Below are 13,686 nucleotides of genomic sequence, written 5' to 3'. Positions count from 1 at the left end.
CATAAAAAAGGATGAGCTCGTGTCCTTTGTAGGGACATGGATGCAGCTGGAAACCATCATTCTCAGCAAACTATCGCAAGAACAGAAAACGAAACACCACATGTTCTCACTCATAGGTGGGAATTGAACAGTGAGATCACTTGGACTCTGGAAGGGGAACATCACACACCGGGGCCTATCATGGGGAGGGGGGAGGGGGGAGGGATGGCACTGGGAGTTATACCTGATGTAAATGACGAGTTGATGGGTGCTGACGAGTTGATGGGTGCAGCACACCAACATGGCACAAGTATACATACGTAACAAACCTGCATGTTGTGCACATGTACCCTAGAACTTAAAGTATAATAAAAATAAATAAATAAATAAAAAGAAAACTTCAGCCTTCTTAGAAAAATATACTGTCTTCACAAATTACTGAAATCATGAAGAAGAATATAAGCTGTGCTCTGAAGGTGGTTAAAGTCAAACAGAAAGCTACTGAAAGCACAGAAAAAATTTGATGGGCAATCTTGTATAAATAAATTTCACAATCCAAGGAGTAACTAGAAACAAGTTACCCATGAGATGAGAAGGCTGGCCCAGGTAGGGGTTTGTTACATTTGTCCTCTGAGTCCACACAGACTTATTTGCATGGACTCTATTTGCTAAGGGCCAGTCTCCTTATGCTATCTGCCTTTGTCCTGACCATTCTAGTGTTTTCTCACAATGCAACATGGGGAAACTCAGTGCCTAGTTGCTCCCAGGCAAGGATGAAACAAATGGGACCCTCCAGACTGAGATTCCCTGCAAGGAGAAAATACTTGGTATTTGTGGATCCAAAATAGCTGTCAGTAGTTTTCTTGAGTGAATTCAAGTATACTCAAGTATACTTGAGTCTAAGTACATAGTACATGAGATGCCAATGTATTCCAGATCAATTAAGGTCCTTTGGCCTCTCAATGAGAGCCTTCTTGCATTTAACGTTCACTTTTTGAAAACCTGCTGTAATTCTGAGCACCCCACTAATCCCTGTGCCTGCCATCTCTCTGCAAAGAAATCTCTGCCCTCCTTGCTGGTTCTCTTTTGTCCCATTGGTCATCGACCACCTACCATTTATAATTTCTTTAAGTTGAAGTCTCAAGCTGGTGTCCTATGGGAACAAATTCAGCGATCGTGTTTGGCCTGCACTGTATTGGCCGGCATTGTGGTATTGCCATTGTTGTTGTAAAATCTTGAATTAGGCGTGGCATTTAAAACTTAGGAGATTCCACGTGTTCTGGTTTTCTATTGCTGCATAACAAACCACCCAAACTTAGTGGCATAAAACACAGCTGTTTCTCATGCTCATGCAGGTCAGGAATTTGGGCAGGGTACAGCATGAGTTGCTTGTCTCTGCTCCCTGACATCTGGGAGTGCACCAGGGAGGACCCAAACAGCTGGAGTAGTTTAAAGAGCTGAAGGTGCTGCTCAGAGCAGTACTATCCCTGGTGTTCCCAGGATTCGTTTAAATGAGCCCCAGTTTATTTAAAATGTAACTATTAAAACATGAACCAGATGGCATTTATTCACTTTAAGAAAAGAGCCAAAACTGTATTTCCTTTCCTGTTGTCGTTGTTTTGTTTAGAGTCGGGGTCTCACTCTGCCACTCAGGCTGGAGTGCAGTGATATGATCCTGGCTCACTGCAACCTTGACCGCCGGGCTCAAGCAATCCTCCCACCTCAGCATCCCAAGTAGCTGGGGCTATAGACATGTGCCACGGTGCCTGGCTAATTTATAAATTTTTTTTTAAGTAGCAACAGGGTCTTGCTATGTTGCCTAGGCTGGTCTCAAACCCCTGAACTCAAGTCATCCTCCCACCACAGCCTCCCAAAATTTTGGGATTACAGGCATGAGTCACCACACCCATCCCAAAATTATATGTCTTAAATGATGAGAGAGTATAATAACAGCAAACATAAAGATTGTAAATGATTCTCTTCACCATCCTCAAAAGGAGGCACTGCTGAAAACCCCTCCTTTCAGGGCCTTCTTATTGGCATATTGTGAGTGACATTTTTGCCTAGGAAGTATCCTCACAGTGAATCTAAGCTCCTTGCCCACACACACTGAAGAGGAAGGCTTCCAGACACTGTAAAGTCTTTTCACACCTCTCCTGGGCCTGGTTCCCCTGCTCGCCTCCACTTGGTTCTTAATTATTTTTACACATATTTTCTGGGTCTCTTGAACTTTTGTGACAGATGTTAATGAATATTGCCAAAGAACAATTTTGGTGTATACTCAAAATTTGTATTCTCATCCTCAAGTATCAGGCCCCAAGCTGTCTATTTCATCATTGTCTGTTGCTTTAATAAATATTTCACATTCTTCTTTTAATGTGTCATAACCTAATGAGTTCGTTGCTATGCTTCACATTTTATCCAATGAGACCTAGGAACCATAAATTTGGGGTTGCATAATTATTAGTGGACTCCTGAGACTTTTATTTGCTTAAATACAAAATACTTCTCATACTTTCAGTGAGTTGCAACGGCTCTCTTAACCCAGTACCAGATTCAACAAATCCCTTCTATATGTGATGCTTCCTCTTGATGTTCAATTTGTTTTTAAATGGACAGAAGTGCTCAGTATTATGAAAATGATTAAAAGTCTTTGGTCCTGCGGGTATCACAAAATTCCACTCGTGCATGCCCTGTCCCGAGGGAAGTCCAACCAGCCCTTCCTGTGTCCGGTGGAGACAAGGAAGGTGCTGCTCTCACACAGGCTTTGGTGTGAGACAGACCCGGCTTCAAATCCCTGCTGGGAATCTTTGGGAAAGTCTGGGTCACTCTTCTCACAACAGGAACATCAGGATAGTGATGCCTGCACCTCACAAGGCTGTGGGGAGAACTGAATATCTCTTAGCTGTCTCATGTGGTTTAGTGGTTTGGTGCTTAAGCTGTGATGTCAGAAAAACCTCGACTGAAATCCTGGCACCAGCACTTACTAGTTGGGTAACCTTGGGCAAGTAACTGAAGCTATCAGCCTTAACTTCTTCATCTCTAAAATGGGACTGGTAATAACACTGTCTATTGTTGAAGAGTATAAATGAGATAAGAACACATGTAAAATATTAAGTCCAGCATCAGGCACACAGTAGGCCTTGCTATCTATACTAACTCCTTTCCCTTCCTCTTAGTCCATGTGCTTCTAGACCCCACTTGCCCCTGCACCTCAACTTTATCTTAATCCTGGTTTTCTAGGGCCTGGATTTTTCAAGTATTCTGTTTATGTGTCAGAATGATAGTCCAGTATCCAACTTAAGAACCAGGATTATAAAGCCCCAAGGGTCTGATCCCAGTGTTAAGAGCTCATTTCCAGCATATGGTGGGCCCCTGGGGTCACAGAGGACCCTGCTTTTATCTGGGAAGCCGCTACCACCTGGGTAGGAGCTCAAGAAACAACCAGCTTCAGTTTGGTAGCAGCCTTGCACTTAGCAAAGGAAAAGGCAGACTGGAGAGGACCCTCTCTCACAGTCCACGTGGCTGTGGTGGCCAAGGAAGCTGGAGGAGAAGCAGAGTCAGGAGGCAGCAGGCCCCTCCCCTTCTTTTCCACAGCTCCTTCTTGACAAGCGTGAACCCCTGTGAGGACCCCTGCTTCCCAAACCCTGCACCCCAGCATGGTGCTCCATGTCTCGGTTTATAACAAGTGACTGCTTTATGGCCAGACTTCATAGAAGCCTCTAGAGAACCATCTACATGAGGGGGCCTCTCCAGGGTAACTCAGCTGGTTACAGGCAGTGCCTGCATTCGAAGCCAGGTCTGGGCCAGGCACGGTGGCTCACGCCTTGTAATCCCAGCTCTTTGGGAGGCCAAGGAGGGTGGATCACGAGGTCAAGAGATCGAGACCATCCTGGTCAACATGGTGAAACCCTGTCTCTACTAAAAATACAAAAAAAAATTAGCTGGGCATGGTGGCGCATGGCTGTATTCCCAGTTACTCAGGAGGCTGAGGCAGGAGAATCGCTTGAACCCAGGAGGAGGAAATTGCAGTGAACTGAGACGATGCCACTGCACTCCAGCCTGGCGACAGAGCAAGACTCCATCTCAGAGAAGCCACGTCCCAACTGAGTCACCTGGCTCTTGAATGGTTACTTTATCTGTGACCCCAGATAAAGATGCGACGTGTTGGAGGAGGGGTGGAGGTTATTCATATTTTTGTATACAGCATATGCACACACTGATATACACCCATTGACATATCCTATTTTTATAGCTACCATTTACTGAACATTTCCCAAGTGCTAGATCCTAATTAAATCTTCATAATATCACTATGAACTTGTTGTTGTTATTCTTACTTTATAGGATTTTTTTTGTTTTTTGAGACAGAGTCTCACTCTGTCCCAGGCTGGAGTACAGTGGCGCAATCTCAGCTCACTGCAACATCCACCTCCTGGGTTCAAGCAATTCTCTCACCTCAGCCTCCCAGGCAGCTGGGCTTACAGGCACGCACCACTAAGTCCGGCTAATTTTTCCTTTTTTTTTTTTTTTAGTAGAGATGGGGTTTCACCATGTTGGCCAGGCTGGTCTTGAACTCCTAACATCAAATGATCCACCCGCCCTCAGCCCCTGAAAGTGCTGGGATTACAGGCATGAGCCACTGTGCCCAGCCCTTATAGTTTATTTAAATGAAGTTCAGAGAAGCAACTCACCCAAAGTCACACTGCTGGAAGTGAGTAACTGAGCCAGAGTTAGAATTCAGGCATGTACACTCCAAAGCCTGGCTCTTCACCACCAAGAAACTGTCTCTCAAATCCAGAAATGAAGTTATGTTAAAAGAGCAGGCTGCTACTGGATAACTGTCTATTTCTATAGAAATGGAATCATGGTAATCAGTCCAGGAAGCTCCTTGCGAATCAGAGAAGAAGGTGAATAAAGATACCCAAGTCTTTGGAAGCTGAGAGCAGTCTGCTTAGGGTCAGGGGAGAGGCACAGAGGCCAGAGATCGGGATCTGGGGGAGGCCAAGCCAGAGGTTTGAGGGTGAGATCAGGAGCAGAGAAGAGCACGGCCAAGTTGGGTATCGCAGGTCCTCATGGGGAGCGTCCTCAGCCACACAGGCGCCAAAACAAATGGCCCAGGGACCTAGATGGTTGGTGAGGTGGCACCTCCTCTTCCTTCCTGAGCTGGCTGGCAAGATCTTATAAATGGCAGGTGTCAAGGCATCCAAAGTTACCTGCAAGGTCGTCCTTCATACAGAGCACCAGCTACTGCACCAGGCATGCTTTATAAATAATTTTTAAATCCTAATGACAGCTCTGTGGGTGGGTATCCATGTCCCCAGTTTATCTATGAGGGATCAGGCTTTGAGAAGCTAAGAAACGTGTCAGTCAGTGGCAGAGAGAACTCACCTTCTGTCCCCCTGTACACCACACAGTGTGGACAAAACATTGATCATCTATATACCTGAGCATCATATTAAACCCGCTGTTGGTCACTGACATGTCACTGGTCTCACATTTCTCTTTTTTTTCTGTTTTTTTTTTTTTTTTTTGAGATAGACTCTCAGTGTGTCACCCAGGCTGGAGTGCAGTGGCATGATCTCGACTCACTGCAACCTCTGCCTCACATGTTCAAGCAATTCTCCTGCCTCAGCCTCCCAAGTAGCTATGACTACAGGCACCCGCCACCAAGCCCAGCTAAGTTTTTACATGTTTAGTAGAGACGGGATTTCATTGTATTGGCCAGGCTGGTCTCAAACTCCTGACCTCAGGTGATCCACCCGTGTCAGCCTCCCAAAGTGCTGGGGTCACAGGTGTGAGCTACCATGCCCGGCCTCTCACTTTTTTTCCTCACTGGAAAAAAAGTTTGCTATCGCTTTAGGGAAAATGATTCCATTTTCTCAGTACAGCCTGCTCCTTTTATTTATAAAGATCTCTTCATGTGCCTTTCTGTCCAGCTTGCCATCACCATTCAGGCAGCTACCTACCTACCTACATGTCTGCCTGCCTGCCTGCCTGCCTACCCACCTACCTACCGTCAGCCCCGGGCTTCATCGCCTGCCTCAATTCCTGGGCTGCAGCAGACCGGCCTGTCAGTCCCACTGCAGTTGATAAATTGGCCTTTTCGCTGGAGTTGTACCAAAAATTTCTCCATCTGCCTTTGCCAGAATGCATGTTTCCAATTATGTGAAACTCTTCGGGAGAAGTTAACTCTTTTTTGAATTGGTTAAATCAAAACCGCGGTGTTTGGGAAAGCACTGCCAGTGCTATAAGGGCCTGTGCTGGGGCCCGCCGAGCCGGCCACCGCAAGATTACATGCGGCATGCAGGGTTCCTTTCTTAGGCTCCATTTTCTCTCATTTGCGGACAAGACAGGGGTAGCCACTGTGGGGAAATGGGTCTCTGTGGTCACCGAGACTTGGGTAAGCGGCTGGAGGCTGGAAGGGTGGGTGCGCCTCACCCCTCGCTCACTCCCACACCTTTGCTTTTCCAAGGCAATGTGGAAGCAGGATTCTGGATGGGTAGTGCAAGGAGGTGCAAACCTTAATGTCAGGCTGCCTGGTAAAGAGTTTTTAAATGAGGTGACCCACCCTTTCCCCTTCTCAGCTGAGAGCCTGGCCCTTCCTTCCCCTACTCTGAAGGCCTTGGCTTCCTCCCAGCCTCTGGCCGTCCACACTTAAGCATCTGTCTCTCTCCCTTGCTCTCTCCTGTCTTGAGCCCCGTCTCCCATCCCACTACAAATTCACACTGAGATTTCCACAAGCACCAAAGCAAGAAGCATGAAAGGCTCAAGGGACCAGTGACGGCGTCTGCCGCCCTTTGCTGTCCTCCAGATAGATTTCTTCCAGCCAGCAGCATCATCTCCTTCAACCCCACTCTGGTTTCACATAGGCCAAGGGCCAAAGTGTTGGTGCCAAATTCAAAGTAGAGTTAATCCTGGATCACCCTCCCTTCCACTGATGATTTCCGCTGAGCAAATTTTTCATATCATTGCCTGCCCAGCTGGAACTCCATCCCCCACACCCCCTCCCTCAGCCAGCCAGTTGCTGCTGAAATAGGAAACACCCACCCTGTAAGTGCTCAGCCAAGTAGGAGAGGATGGGGTGGTGGTCAGGAAAGGCTTCAGCAAGCCTGCATTAGAACCAAGTCTTAGAAGGTCTTTCAAGACTTTAAGATGCCTGTGATGGGCTGTTTGGGAACTTTCCAAGTGAGGGGGATATGAAAAAGGCATTGGAGGGTGAGGGCTCATGAAATTTCACAGCCTGATGCAGGAACAGTATAACAGCATGAGCTTACCACGGCCAGGCTGTGAGTGGGGTGCCAGCCAAGGGGAGGCTGCAGAGAAGGGCAGGAACCCCTCATCAAGGTCCCTGTGTGCAATGGCGAGGATGTGGGACACGACCCTACAGAGTAAAGGAGTCACTGAGGAATTTTAATCACGAGAGTTTTGCATTTTCCAAATATCATTATGGGAGTACATGGAGAAAGATACAATTGGAAGCAGAGAAACTCTTAAGAAACTGATGTAGCCATGGCGCAGGACAGAGATGTCAATCAGAACCAAGGCAGAAGCAGTGTCGATAGAAAGGAAAAGACCCAGCAAGAAGAAATATTCAACATGCAGAACATGAAAAGTGACTGTGTCTGAGATTTAGAGGTGGGCACAGGAGGGCATCCAGGTTTCTGGCCCAGGGACTGGGTGGTTAATGGCTCCATTAATTTACCAAGATAATACCAACGGAAGAGAAGGCTTGGGAGAGCATACAATGAGTTTGGTCATGGACATGAGAAATTTGAGCTGTCTGCAGGACATGTGAGTAGAGACGTCCAATTGGTAATTGACTTTCCAGGTCTGGAGTTCAGAAGAAGGGTCAGGGCTGGGTGGGGTCCATGTATTGACCCCTGGGCTCCAGAATTCTAACCTGGTCTTCTTCCACTCAGCATCTAACTGCCCTTGCCTACTGACCCAAGTAAACTGAAATGGTTTGGGGAATCACATGGACAATATGGTCTCTAATGCCAAGAAGCCAAACTCCTGTGTAACTCTCCATCCCCCACCCACTCACACTGCCAATTATCTGTAATCCAACAGGAGGAAATGTTTATTAAACTCTTGAGTGTCTCACTAGTGAATGGTGGAATTTTATGCAGCTACAGCTAATCTGGGATGAAAGAAACGTGGCTTTTTGATGGTAATGCTGTTTGGGGGACTCTCTGGAACTTTATATGTTATGTGACCTAAAGCAGAGAGAAAATTATGTGCAAAGCTTAAGAGACTAGAAACAGCTTAGCACATTTGGAAACTGCAAATAGATATCGTGGGGAGGTGGGACCGGAAGGGTGAACAGACATGAGAACTCGTGAGGTCTTGTAAATCATTTAAAAGAGTTTGGAGCAGGGACGTGACATAATCAAATTTAAACTTTAGGAATATTATTCTAGCTGAGATATCAGACATAATTTCAGGGAGTGGGGGAGACAATCCGGGAAGCAGGTGGCAAGCTATTGTGATAGCTCAGGCAAGAGATAGTGATGGCCTGGCCTATAGTGGTAGCAGTGGGAACAAAGAAGTAGAGAGATTTGGAAGCCTTTCAGGGAGTGGGAACCACAGTACTTGAGTAGTAAGGCTCCTACTAAAGTTCATTGTCACCTGAGTTCTCTACCCCTTACCTGGTAAGATGAGACCCCCAAGGTTAGGAATAAGAATGAGGTTGTCCTGTGACTCTAAAGCATAGTTACACAGCAGAGGGCAGGCCTCACACTTGGCTGTAAGATGAATGTAGCAGGTAGAGATGGTCAGCAAGATCCCCAAAGGAGACACAACAAAATGAGCCTTTAAAGAGTCCACCTATTATCGCTTCTACTGTGAATACAAAAGACCGCTTTCTATGTGTTGTCCGGTGAGACAAAATAAATGAAAAACAATACGCCTTCCATTTAGTTGTAACTACAAACATAGGCATAAATAGTTAAAATGAAATTGTACAATGAGGTTTTAAAACAATGGAAACAAAAAAGACTGATCAGAATGGAGAAGAGCTCATAAAAATAGCTACCAATTATTGATCACGTACTATAGGTCAGGCATTTTCTCCTTTTAAGATTGGCACGATAACCTTATGAAGAAGGTACTGTAATGCCCACTTTACAGATGAGGAAACTGAGACCCAAAAGTAAAATCTCCAGGCGTGTTAGTTACCTATTTTCAAATGACAAATTACCCCAAAACATACTGGCTTAAAACAATAAACATTGATTAGCTCTCCCAGTTTCTGCGAGTTAGGAATCTGAGAGAGCTTAGCTAGCACTTCTGGCTCTCATGAGGTTCTCATCAAGATGCTGGTCAGCTGGAGGACTGACTGTGACCAGAGGGTCCACTTCCAAGGTGGCTCAGCCACAGTGGTGCTGGCTGTAGATGGGAGGCCACCATTCTCTACCATGTGGGCCACTTCACAGGGCCACTCCAGTGTCCTCACAACATGGTGGCTGGCTTCCCCCAAGAGAAAGCAACCCAAGAAAACAAGGTGGAAGCCATACATCCTTCATTAGCTAGCCTTGGAGGTCACACAGCTCAGCCCTGATTCAAGATGGGACAGAACACCCAAGAGCATAAGGGCCGTAAGGTGAGCGTCATTGAAGGCTGTCTTGGGGATGTGCAAACAGACCTGCCTTCATTCAAGATGCAAGCTCAGGTCTGTAGACCATGTCTGCTTCACACCCGTGTTCACAAAAAGTGTTCTGTGGTCAAATGAGTTCGGGAAACACTGGATTAAACAAAGTGACACACTTTAGGCCAGGTGCGGTGGCTTACGCCTATAATCCCAACACTTTGGGAGGCCGAGCGGGCAGATCACTTGAGGACAGGAGTTCAAGACCAGCCTGGCCATCATGATGAAACCCTGTCTCTACTAAAAATACAAAAAAAATTAGACAGGCATGGTGGCACATGCATGTAATCTCAGTTACTCGAGAAACTGAGGCAGAAGGATTGCCTGAACCCAGGAGGAGGAGGCTGCAGTGAGCCGAAATTGCACCACTGCTCTCCAGCCTGGGCAACAGAGCAAGACTGTGTCTCAAAAAAAAAAAAAAGAAAAGAAAGGAAAAGAAAAAAAAGTTACACACTTTATATCCTCAGACCCGTACACTGTGATTTCTCCAAGCATAACATGACCTTTGGACCAGTTTGAGAAGTAGTGCCCCCTCTAAGCCACTAGGAGCTCTGGAAAGGTTTGAGATGCAAAGAGAAGATGGTAATGATCATTTTAGAGAGAATAGCAGTGAGGGAAACGTAGAAGAGAGTGGCAAGACAACAAGCCATAAAGGTAGGGACCATCCAAATTACTCTGGCCAAACTGTAAAGGGGCCGGGTTTTGCACTGCTTGTTTTCGTTTTAACCTTGGCTCCAGTCAAGCTGTATTCAGATGCCACAAGGGAAAACCATTTATGTTGTTCCATTTACACTCTAAGAACAAAATGATATCTGTAATGTGAAACCTGCACTACATAAGTTGTAATCACATGCTTTTGTATCTCAATGAGATTCAAAGTAAATATTTTGGACTCTAATGACCTTAGAGTTCATCATCTGGCTACACAGTCAGATCACCTAGAGACAATGTTAAAATATAGTCATACCTGGGCTTCACTCCAGATCAAATAAATCAGAATCCAGAAACTCCAGGATGTGAGTCTCGGGGATCAAGTTTTAAAGATCTTCCCTAGATGATTCTAATATGTGGCCAGAATTGAAGACCATTCTTTCTACTGCTCTTGTTCTAGCATATTCTGACTCCCCCTCTTTCTCTACATGTCACCCCAGCCAAAATGTCCAACTACCTAGAAACCATCTTATGTTTTCCTTCTCAGGACCCGGCACAGAGCTTGGTGTATGGTTATTGATGTGAGTTGAAGGCATTTCCCAAGGAGCACCATTGTTCCCTGACACTTCTCTGGTTTGGTCTAAAATAACATGCTCTTACTGACAGTCTGAGAACTTGAAGGGACAGAGGGCATGACTGGCCAGAGATCCTTCTCAGGGCTTTAACATCTTATTGCCACTTTGGATGAGTTTTGACATGGTATTTATCATTGACTACATGGACCTCAAGATTCCAACTGACACTCAACAAATCTTTCTGGGATTTTGAGACACAAAACTTCTTATCAGGTCATCTGAGGTCAGCGGAGACTCTGGCTTATAAAAATACCAGGGAAGAGAATTTCAAAGATGGCAACACTGTCTCAGTTATGTATCACATACCATTTTTTTTAAAGCAAAAATCTTCTCAAATGATAATGTGAGAAAATAGTTTCTTTTTTTAATCTGTGGGATAAAATTAAGTTAAAACTAAGCCCAGGGGAGGACAAATATGGTTAGAAAGACAGATTTTAGTCATTGAAAAACATTAGAATTGTGGTTCTTTGTGGGGCAGGGCAGTTGAGGAACAAAGTTGCAAAGGAAACTTTCTGTATACATTTTTATAATTATTGGTTTGTGAACCACATGCATGTATCACCTATTCAAAAATTAAGTAGGCTGTAATCAGTTATGCTCTGTATGAAATGAAAAGAAATGTCATCATAAGATTAATGAATTGCTTCAGTCTATTAGTATTTATTTTGCTTTTCAAATTTAAAGTAATTGAAAACTAATCTCTTCCACATTGCTGAATGAGTTCGCTGAATCACATATTCTTTGCCCTTTGCCTTTTTTGTAAGGTTTTTTTTTGTTTGTTTTTTATTTTCTTAAGCCCTATCCTTTACCCTGGGCTTCTTTACTGAGCTTCTGGGACTCTGAATGCAGGACTTCAGGAGGTCTGATGCCCAAGAGATGGGCCAGAGAGCCATGTAATGAGCCAGGAAAAATAGGAAAAAATTCAGAGTCTGATGGAAGAATCTCAGGTTGGGCAAAGAAACACATCAGATTGGAAAATGATCTGGCTGGCATTTTCCCAACCAAATTGGATTGCCTGTGCAGAGGATCTGGCCAACTGGGCAGAATAATCTTTAAGGGAATCAGAGAAGCCAACATAAGTGGAGAACAATTGCTTAGAGGCATCAGCCCTTGTGAGGCAGATCATAGGCCAGCCTCACACAGTGTGACTGCAGCCCCCAACCACGGCTACTCTCTCTCACCAGCACGGCTACTCTCTCTCACCAGCTTCCTGAAACTTCCTACTTCTGTACCTGGGATCTAAGCCCTTCCTTCCAGGATAGTAGAGTTGGCAGCTGCTGACCGTGGACGGCACCACATCACAGCTTCCATGGCTGGTACCAGGCCCTTCTAGGAGCAGTGGGGAGGCAGCCGAGAAGACAAAGGAGGCTGTGGGGAAGGCAAGGCAGAGTTGAGACTTGGAAAAAAGGTGGGCCGTGACTCCAGGACCATCCTAGAAGCTGAAATGTTGGCCTAAGCAGGCCCACAGCCATCTGTCAGTCAGGGCTCAGTGGTCACAAGGGACAGAAACCAGCTCAAAGAATGTTTATTAGGTGATGCTGGGCAGCAGTTAGGGAAGTAGGCAGGATGGAGCCAGGATAGTCCCTGACATCTATGTAGCAGGAGCTCCATGGCCATCTTGTCCCAGAGCCGAGCTGGAGTGAATCCACTCCCTCCATTTCCCCCATCAATGAGCCTCTCCTCAGAGTCCCAGGAAGGAGAGTTTGCTTATCCTAACTTCGGGCACTTGCCTGACCCCAAGACTAGGGAAAGACAGGCTTCCTGATTAACATTCCCACCACAGCTCACACAATAGGAAGGAAAAAAAAAAAAAGTGTGCCCTGAGGAAGAAGAGAGTGAGGCTGAGGGTTCTCAAAACATATTTACTTGAGTAACACTACATAAGCTACTTACCTGACCTAAGCCTCAGTTTCCTCACATGTAAAATGGGGATGCTGTTAGTATTTACCATAAAAGGCTGTTACGAGAACCTAATCAGATAAAGGAGGTCAGATGCTTAGTGAGTGCTCGGCTCAATGCATCTTAGTTATTGTTGTTAGGAGCTCCGATTCTTGATTGGCCCAAATCTTTGTTCAGAGGTGCCCCACCCCCTGTCTGGCTGGGCTGCTGTTTCCCTGCAGGCTCTGGAGGGGCCGTGTTGTCACAGGGTGACCTGGATCCACATGCCCACTTATGGCACATGGACAGGTTCTGTGGTCACCACTCCTGCCAAGTTCCAACACAGTAGGAGCAGACTCCTGCTCTCATGAAGCCACATTCATCATCCCTGTCTTTTCTTTTGGGACACCCCTGAAGGAGCCCCAGTAAGTTCCTAGCAAAGCCTTCCATTTGGGCAAACACACTTCATTCCAACAAGTGTACTGATCCCCTCTTGTCAGCAGGAACAGAAAACATGATTTTACATCTGTCACCCATAATCTATCTCTTTACGCACAAGAGACTTGCCCCTGCCCCATCACCTGTGACTTCTGTCTCAAGGCAAAGTGAGCAACTCTCTATAGCTCTTTCTCAGAAGTGTCTTTTTAACTTCACAATTCATTTAGTGGCTTGGAAAATCATGCGTCAAAGGCGTACACATCGACTTGTGTTCTGCACTCTGTATTTTTCTGAAAGAAAAAAAAGTCCCTGCTCTCAAAGAACTTAGGATTTAGTAGGAAGAGAAGGATATATAAAAAAGAAAATGAATAACAATAAAAATAAATAGCACTGATAATAATGACATTATAATGTTGACCATCCCCTACTCTCTGTGTCATTATCCTAGGCTTTCAC

The sequence above is a fragment of the Trachypithecus francoisi genome, unplaced genomic scaffold (genome assembly GCF_009764315.1).
Source record: "Trachypithecus francoisi isolate TF-2019V2 unplaced genomic scaffold, Tfra_2.0 Lachesis_group8, whole genome shotgun sequence".
NCBI lineage: Eukaryota > Metazoa > Chordata > Mammalia > Primates > Cercopithecidae > Trachypithecus > Trachypithecus francoisi.
Note: the sequence above shows the minus strand (reverse complement) of the source record.